This window comes from Palaemon carinicauda, chromosome 19 (genome assembly GCF_036898095.1).
Source record: "Palaemon carinicauda isolate YSFRI2023 chromosome 19, ASM3689809v2, whole genome shotgun sequence".
In the NCBI taxonomy this organism is placed as follows: domain Eukaryota; kingdom Metazoa; phylum Arthropoda; class Malacostraca; order Decapoda; family Palaemonidae; genus Palaemon; species Palaemon carinicauda.
In genome coordinates this window covers 7,992,857-8,002,856 of record NC_090743.1, presented here as the reverse complement: position 1 = coordinate 8,002,856, position 10,000 = coordinate 7,992,857, and the positions used below count along the sequence as shown (strand labels likewise).

The 10,000-nt window shown below is 33.9% G+C and overlaps 1 pseudogene; it reads left to right on the top strand.

Annotated features, from left to right (window-relative positions):
- LOC137658132 (uncharacterized) overlaps positions 1-10,000 on the top strand; it is a 272,896-nt pseudogene that overhangs the window by 131,299 nt on the left and 131,597 nt on the right.

Sequence of the window (10,000 nt, the reverse complement as noted above, 5' to 3'; positions counted from 1 at the left end):
CGTTTGTTACGTCAATCTTGTTTCAACCTTTGTACCCTCGTTTTAGTTTGTTACGTCAGTCCTGTTTCAACCTTTGAATCCTCGTTTTCGTTTGTTACGTCAGTCCTGTTTCAATCTTTGTATCCTCGTTTTTGTTTGTTACGCCAATCCTGTTTCAATCCTTGTGTCCTCGTTTTCGTTTGTTACGTCAGTCCTGTTTCAATCTTTGTATCCTCGTTTTTGTTTGTTACGCCAATCCTGTTTCAATCCTTGTGTCCTCGTTTTCGTTTGTTACGTCAGTCCTGTTTCAATCTTTGTATCCTCGTTTTTGTTTGTTACGCCAATCCTGTTTCAATCCTTGTGTCCTCGTTTTCGTTTGTTACGTCAGTCCTGTTTCAATCTTTGTATCCTCGTTTTTGTTTGTTACGCCAATCCTGTTTCAATCCTTGTGTCCTCGTTTTCGTTTGTTACGTCAGTCCTGTTTCAATCTTTGTATCCTCGTTTTTGTTTGTTACGCCAATCCTGTTTCAATCCTTGTGTCCTCGTTTTCGTTTGTTACGTCAATCCTGTTTCAATCTTTGTATCCTCGTTTTTGTTTGTTACGCCAATCCTGTTTCAATCCTTGTATCCTCGTTTTAGTTTGTTACGTCAGTCTTGTTTCATTCTTTTGTATCCTCGTTTTCGTTTGTTACGTCAATCTTGTTTCAATCTCTGTATCCTCGTTTTCGTTTGATAGGTTAATTCTGTTTCAATCTTTGTATCCTCGGTTTCGTTTGTTACGTCAATCGTGTTTTAATCTTTGTATCCTCGTTTTCGTTACGTCAATCCTGTTTCAATCTTTGTGTCCTCGTTTTCCTTTGTAACGTCAATCCTGTTTCAATCTTTGTGTCCTCGTTTTCCTTTGTAACGTCAATCCTGTTTCAATCTTTGTATCTTCGTTTTCGTTTGTTACGTCAATCCTGTTTCAATCTTTGTATCCTCGTTTTTGTTTGTTACGTCAATCTTGTTTCAATCTTTGTATCCTCGTTTTCGTTTGTTACGTCAATCTTGTTTCAATCTTTTTATCCTCGTTTTCATTTGTTACGTCAATCCTGCTTTAATATTTGTATCCTCGTTTTAGTTTGTTACGTCAGTCTTGTTTCATTCTTTTGTATCCTCGTTTTCGTTTGTTACGTCAATCTTGTTTCAATATTTGTATCCTCGTTTTCATTTGTTACGTCAATCTTGTTTCAATCTCTGTATCCTCGTTTTCGTTTGATAGGTTAATTCTGTTTCAATCTTTGTATCCTCGGTTTCGTTTGTTACGTCAATCGTGTTTTAATCTTTGTATCCTCGTTTTCGTTACGTCAATCCTGTTTCAATCTTTGTGTCCTCGTTTTCCTTTGTAACGTCAATCCTGTTTCAATCTTTGTATCTTCGTTTTCATTTGTTACGTCAATCCTGTTTCAATCTTTTTATCCTCGTTTTCGTTTGTTACGTTAATCCTGTTTCAATCTTTGTATCATCGGTTTCGTTTGTTACGTCAATTGTGTTTTAATCTTTGTATCCTCGTTTTCGTTACGTCAATCCTGTTTCAATCTTTGTGTCCTCGTTTTCGATTGTTACGTCGATCTTGTTTCAATCTTTGTATCCTGGTTTTCGTTTATTACGTCAATCCTGTTTCAATCTTTGTGTCCTTGTTTTCGTTTGTTAATTATCTTTAATGTTACTTGTTAGTCCTCACTGTATTACTCTTTTTAACATCTTTGATATTCAACTTATTAAACTCCATACAGTATAATTCAAGTTATTTGTATAAACTATTCCATAGTTATCACATTCTTCATACTGCGGTATGGAGTAAGATAATGCTATGCTTTGAGAAAAAAACAACCAGCTTTTTCGGTTAAAATAATCCTATAAGGAATTACCCATTTATTCTTTGCTATATATTTATGAGATGCGTAATTTACGCACACATATTATTTACTTTATTCCATAGAATACAGAAATTCTATTTGAAAAATTTTAGTAAGGTGAATTAACATTCTGTATATATTAAAGTCTTCTAAAGACCTTTTAAACTTGAAGGATGCTGCAAAACTCTCATGATGCGAAACATAGTTTTGTCATGTATCAGTTTGATCTTGCATTCCAAACATTTAATGATTGTTATTCGTCCTCAACACTGATACAGAATTGTTTTCTTACATAGGTAAATAGTTCTATCTTGTTGGGGTTCAAGGTGACATCTCTTTAGTTGAATTTGCACTTTGTTGAAAATCCTAGGGGAAGAAAAATAATTCCTCCCCGGCGGGGAATCGAACCCCGGTCTCCCGCGTGACAGGCGGGGATACTAACCACTATACTACCGAGGAATTGTACTGGTATGGGGCTCAGAGTTTGTTTTGTTGCCCTGCCGGAGAGGAGAAAGAGGGAGTCCTCGGTCCTTGGGTGAGAGAGAGGGTCACCTGGACTCCAGCTCGCCGGGCTGCCCGATCGATATTCAGAGCGCTTCCACATATGAGATTGTTTACTCTGTCGAGTTGTGCTGACAATGTTGTTTGATTTGGAGTTTTCACGGGTAATTTGTTATATATGTTTATATAAATGGTTATTTTTTCTCAAATTTTATTTATTTCCTTATTTCCTTTCCTCACTGGGCTATTTTTCCCTACTAGAGCCCTTAGGCTTATAGTATCTTGCTTTTCCAGCTGTGGTTATATCTTGGCTAGTAATGATATATATATATATATATATATATATATATATATATATATATATATATATATATATATATATATATATATTATATACATATATATATATATATATATATATATATATATATTATATATATATATATATATATATATATATATATATATATATATATATATATATATATATATATATATATAGATATATATATATGCAGTATACTGTATAGTGTGTATATCTGTTTCTCCTATCAGGGAAGGAGAGCCAGAGAAAAGACACCCGTCACTATTCCAATCAATGCTTAAAAGCATAATCGTGGATGGAAACTTAAACTTCAGTTGCTTCATCCACCTACGCAAATAATAACTCTGTCCCGATATCTAGTAAAGTTCGTGATCTAGGATTATCTCTTGACTGTAAGTTATCTCTCAATGCTCAAATAAATACTGTAGTGCAAACTGCTGGATAACTTTCTAGAAATATTGCCTTTATAAAGAAATACCTGGATGAACATTCTGTGAAGAGACTTGTGATAAACTGTTCTTACCAGGATTGACTACTGCAACTCCATCTACCACACTCTACCATAATTGCAACTTAAGAAATTATAAAACAATAAACAGAGGAGCAAGACTGATAAAAGGTGTCCCACCCTGAGAAAGGATCATTTATTATACTGAATTACACTGTATGCCCATTAAAGCAAGAATTGAGTTTAAAATGTGCACAATAACCCATCAAGTTATCAGAGCCGGACGTCCAAACTATGTAGGATAATTGCTGAATATCGTGTAGCCAACAAATCGTGATGACACGACAATAGTTACGGATGGTTTCAAATTATTGGAACCAAGATATATGTATACTGTAGGTTCTAGAGCTTTCAAATATGCGGTCCTAAGATCCCAAGGCTATAAAAAACTCCCAATAGACATAGAAAAGACTGAAGACATTAAGGCTTCCAAGAAGAAACTAAAGACTTTATTTTCTAAGGGCTTTGAGAATATGGATTTGACAATAAACGTGCAATAGGCGGTGTGAAATGCTGAGTACCTGGGACTGTATACGATAAGATTAACGTGAAGGTCTTATAAAGAGTAGGGTTCCCATATAGTATAGGACCAGAAAAGCAGCCCTTTAAGTAAAAAGTTAAGTAAGGTTCATCAGCAGTTGTCAGATTACTAAGAAAACACTGCCCTTCACCCTTAGATACTAAGGACATTTCTTTCCAATGTCTTGCGTCAACTATTCTGTGTACTCGTATAGTCTTCTCTTTCACCTTACCATCAACTTGTTATATTTACTTCCAAATCCTTATAAAATCATCCATTTACATTGCTCCACCATCCATACTAACATTCACTACTCCAGCTTACTGTTTTCCAGTTACCTCATTAGGTTACTTTTGCTCACATTCGCTCAAAATTCTATCCTCTTTTCCCACTGTTAAAATCTTTCATCAGCTTCTGCTGTTGTACTTTACTGATCCCAATTAACACTATAATTTCAAACATGACCACTTTACAATTTACTTGGAGTTCATGATCTTATCCCACACCTTTTTGGCTGCAATTATTGCTCATACTTTGACCTGTCACATCATTCAATATTTAAATATATTGGATAGCCTTCTCTCTCTCTCTCTCTCTCTCTCTCTCTCTCTCTCTCTCTCTCTCTCTCTCTCTCTCTCTCTCTCTCTCTCTCTCTAAATAAATAAATAAATAAATAAATAAATAAATAAATAAATAAGACACTTGTGAAACCAGAATAATAATAATATTGATATAACAGAAAATTACTATTTCTATGCTTCTCAATTATCATTGCCTCCAAATGCAATATAGGTCTCCATAAATATTCGTAAGTTTAAACGTTATCCTTCAGGGTTAGCTAATTTGATAAGAAACACGGCAGCTTGGAACAAGATAGTCCCCCAAATTGAGAGTTTTATAGGACATTGCGGGGTACCTGGGTCAACTACTAGTGAATTTTTGGATGACACTGGTATCAAAATGCAATAATTGATAATTAGAATTTTACTAATAAGTAAAATGCATTTTATATGTTTTTTTTTTATCAATTCATTTTAATTTTTAATTTCTTTAAGATCTCGGGGTAAGCTTCCACGGGGAAGACTTTCCTATTTAGCATAGGTTAAAAAATGGGTTTCAGATGATAACTATCTTGGGACCGTGGACGTCACTAATGGGATGGACGAAAATGCCACGTGAAGGTGTTAGCTTTGAGCTAAACCCACCTCTTCGAGAAAGGAAGATTACGGAATGACATAGGAAGATAGGGACCAAGTTTAAATTCTTAGGAATGTTAGTAGGGGGACTATTAGTATTGCAGGGGACGTTTCTAGTAATTAAATGGTGACCTCATCAGGAGTAAGCTAACAAGTCCAGTTGAAAGGGAGTGACAAGTGATCGCTGTGTCCAAAGCCAGTAGTGTTAAATCGGGGTGTAATCTTCAACCTTTCTGCTTGGTCTTAGACACATGAAATTGGCTTTTTCTACTTTCCTTCTTTGCTCAAATGTATAATTTCCCCGATTTTTTACACAGTTCCTGTAACTTATATATATATATATATATATATATATATATATATATATATATATATATATATATATATATATATATTAGGTGTATATATCGGTTGTTGCAGAGTAAAAACTACATTCGACCATTTTCATTATTATTTTTTCTTAATCCGGCAAGACTACATTGGAGAATAGGCTTAGCATGAGACAATATATGCCTGGCTTTCTATACGAAAGTATAAGAAAAAGAAATGACGAAACGCATATATAATATTTTATAAGATTGACTATGGTGACAAATAATCCCCAGTTACTACTCTCGGAAATATCTGAAGTTGATCTGCTGACTGACAACCGGAATCACGCCTTGTCCTAATTGTGTGAACTCGTTATCCAATGTGCATTATAATTCACAAGGATAATATGTCAAACTTGTTATAATATACGCCCTGAATTTCGTGTATAGACCGTCGATGTGGTAAAGAAGGAATCCGTCTGGTAATTTTTGGTATTAGTCCTATGTGATAGGCCTAAGGTTCAAATCTCTCCAACCACAAGAATGTTTCTATAATGCATATTAGCACTCAAGTATTTGTGTAAATGAACATGAAATACTGTAGCTGTTATAACTAAAATTTGTAAAATGGCTAGAATATTTCTTTTTTATATACATTAAGAATAAGATTGGGTGTAGGTGTAAACAAACTCCCTAACACTTATTAATGGGTGTAAAGTGAGATCTCAGATAATGATATATTATTTGGGATTTAGTATAGCCTCATACACTTATGCTGAATTTTAGTGTTTAATTCTAAGTCCTGCTAATATATTCTATAATCTAAATGACATGAGCCATTCAATTTTTCTTTCAATATAACGTGTGTATATATATATATATATATATATATATATATATATATATATATATATATATATATCATTGTCATCATCTCCTCTTACACCCATTGACGCAAAGGGCCTCGGTTAGATTTAACCAGTAGTCTCTATCTTGAGCTTTTGATTCAATACTTTTCCATTCATCATCTACTTCAAGCTTCATAGTCCTCAGCCATTCAATTTTCTTTTCAATATAACGTGTGTATATATATATATATATATATATATATATATATATATATATATATATATATATATATATATATATCACCGTCATCATCTCCTCTTACGCCCATTGACGCAAAGGGCTTCGGTTAGATTTAACCAGTCGTCTCTATCTTGAGCTTTTGATTCAATACTTCTCCATTCATCATCTACTTCACACTTCATAGTCCTCAGCTATGTAGGCCTGATTTTTCCAACTCATCTCGTGCCTTGTGGATCCCTGCTAAACGTTTGATATACTAATCTCTCTTGGGGAGTGCGAAGAGCATGTCCAAACCATCTCCATCTACCCCACATTGGTAATGAGTCATCTGTGTTTGTATATATGTGTATATTTATTCTACACAGATGTTCATCCACGATTTCGTAGTTGAAGGATGAATATAGTAATATTTTTTTCTCACTATAACGCTTTATGTTAGGGGAAACGGCTTTAAGTTGAAAAGTAAGAATTGATACCTAATCACAGTCAGTCAAATGTTTTGCATTGCTAACCCGAGCATCTTTTTTTTTAAAGTTATAAGTATGATCAAAAGATATTTAAGGTAGATCTGAAATTTTAACTACCCCGCGCTACTAAAATACGTAGATTTAATAACCACTTACCTTGGACTATGCAGGTCTCTTAGTTCTCGATAGACACGTAGTGTTTCATCTCGTATCTTTGGATAAAAGGAAACTTTCTCTGTTTTGACGTCGTAAAGGATTGGGTAGCCCCTGAACAAAGTGTCCGCCAGACGTAAACACATTTCTATCCAAGACTTGAACGGATCTTTCACCTGTTATTGTTGTCTTTTGTTTGTTCTTCTACCTTTGAGGCACCACTTACCCTCGGGCAGAGATGGAGGGGTGTTCCTGGTTTTTGTACTACCCTACTCACTCGTCTCCCCGTACCTCTCAGGCCTCAACGTGGCCCACCGATTCTCACAACCATCGTGTTTTGAGTCTTCTCAACGGATTATTAGTGTCATTTTTATTACTTCCTAAGCTACAACCTTAGTTAGAAAAGCAGGATGTGCCCAAGAGCTCCAACAGGGAAAATAGCTCGGTGAGGAAAGGAAATAAGGAAAAACTACTAGAGAAGTTTAAGAACAATAATAACATTGAAATAAATCTTTCATAATTAAACTATAAAAACTTGAAAAAAACAAGAGGATAAACATTCAAAATAACAAGAGGAAGAGAAAAAAGATAGAATAGTGTGCCCAGTTGTACCCTTAAGCAAGAGATATCTAACCCAAGACAATGGAAGACCATGGTACAGGGGCTATGACACTACCCAAGACTAGAGAACAATGGTTTGATTTTGGAGTGTCCTTCTCCTAGAAGAGCTGCTTACCATTGGCTATCTGAAGAGTTTCTTCTACCCTTACCAAGAGGAAAGTAGCCACTCAACAATTACAGTGCAACAGTTAACCTCTTGAGAGAAGAATTGTTTGGTAATCTCAGTTTTGTTAGGTGTATGAGGACAGAGGAGAATGTGTATAGAATAGGCTAGATTATTAGGTGTATGTTTAGATAAAAGAAAAAAATGAGCCGTAACCAGAGAAAGAGAGAGAGAGAGAGAGAGAGAGAGAGAGAGAGAGAGAGAGAGAGAGAGAGAGAGAGAGAGAGATCCTATGTAATACTGTTTTGCCAGTCAAAGTACCTAATAACTTTAGCAGTAGAATCCCACTGGTGGATGGTGCCGCCCTGGCCAACCTACTACCTACAAAAGATTAGCAAGCATGAACTCTGCTACTGAACTACGCATGAGTCTTATGTTAGCCTGTTCAACTAAAATTTTCTGCAAGTTAGAACTAACGAAGTTCCACTCTCTTATATCTTTGGTTCCTCCTTTGGTTTTCTCTCAACGTATCCTACAGCACACAAAAACACACGCACACACACACACACACACACACACATATATATATATATATATATATACTATATATATATATATATATATATATATATATATATATATGTATATATATATATATATATATATATATATATATATATATATATATATATATATATATATATATATATACTGTATATATATGGGTGTGTGTATGTATATATTCTATTTATATTCATATTGTATTTTATGTTAATGTCTGACATTAATTTTGTTATATATAAAGGGAGAAAGAGAGTTATTTAATGAGAGAGAGCGCTTTTTATCAAAATGGTTTTGTATCTCTTGCAGGTTACGTAGAAGCTCCGCAGGAGGAAGGATAACACGCAAACCTACTTAGTCACAGTATAGCTTGGCAGGACTCCTCTGACTCCCCAGCATTGGCATCACTGGTGTCCTTTATCTAAACTGGAATTCTAAACCTTGAAAAAAAATCTTCCTTATGAGAAATAAGTTAATAACGGATGAATTATCACTAGATAGCAAATCAATGTTTATAAGATAGAAAATATTCAGATTGTATAGATGTTTTTGATTTAAAACTGATCAGGAGGAGCCAAATCTATTGAATTGTCATATCAATGCAGTGGTTGTCTTGGAAATCATAAGATACACGTGAACGTAATTTGCTTTTATTATTATTATTAAACCCAAAAGCAGTTTAACTAAATATCGCGTACCTGAAGTGTGTTTGTTTTCCTTCAGTTTTAATTATCTCGACATTGGAAAAGTGCAGCTCTAACAGAATAATAGAAAATACTTGAATGATTTAAAATAATTATCGCATATACTACCCTTCAGTGTTATAACTTCCCTTCGTGCGAATATAGCATCTATTTGGCCTCCTTGTGCGCTGGAAACAGATCTCACTGAATGCATTGCCCCAGTGACGGTCACAACACCGTAAACATGACAGAAATGCTGATTTGATGTGGTAGTGGCGAGACACACTTGTGTGGGATCTGTGATTGTAATTAATATTGTATGGGGTGAAGGACGGAGCCACCGTTAATGTGATGGTGATGAAACAGCTGACCATCGCCATGAAGGACCCTATCTACATCAAGGCCCCAATGAGGACCAGCCCCCTTCCGGACTCGGTCAAAGGGGTAAGTAATTCTATTGTTGTTGTTATTATTATTATTATTATTATTATTATTATTATTATTCAAAGGGGTAAGTGATTCTATTATTATTATTATTATTATCCAAACGTGTAAGTGATTCTATTATTATTATTATTATTATTATTATTATTATTATTATTATTGTTATTATGCTTATTGTTATTTTTATTATTCAAGGGGTAAGTGATTTTAATTATATTATTATTATTATTATTATTATTATTATTATTATTATTATTATTATTATTTTTATTGTTATTCAAAGGGGTAAGTAATTTTATTATTATTATTATTATTATTATTATTATTATTATTATTATTATTATTATTAATTATGGTGATGATAATGATGAGAATTCACCCACTCCAGTGATTCACTTTTCTTAACTTTTGCTTGTAAACACACCCAAATATATCTCGCTATATTTTCCAGTAGATTTTGTTCAGAAAATTATGTTTAATTCTTTTGGTGTACACAAAAAAATATTCTCCTTTACAGTATCACCATACGGTATATCATACGAATAAAAGTATAAGAGGTAATTGATCGGAAAAACAATAGGAAAATTCATTGTTTACGGAATATGACGGAAAATCTTGAAAAATAAAAAAATAGTAGTTAA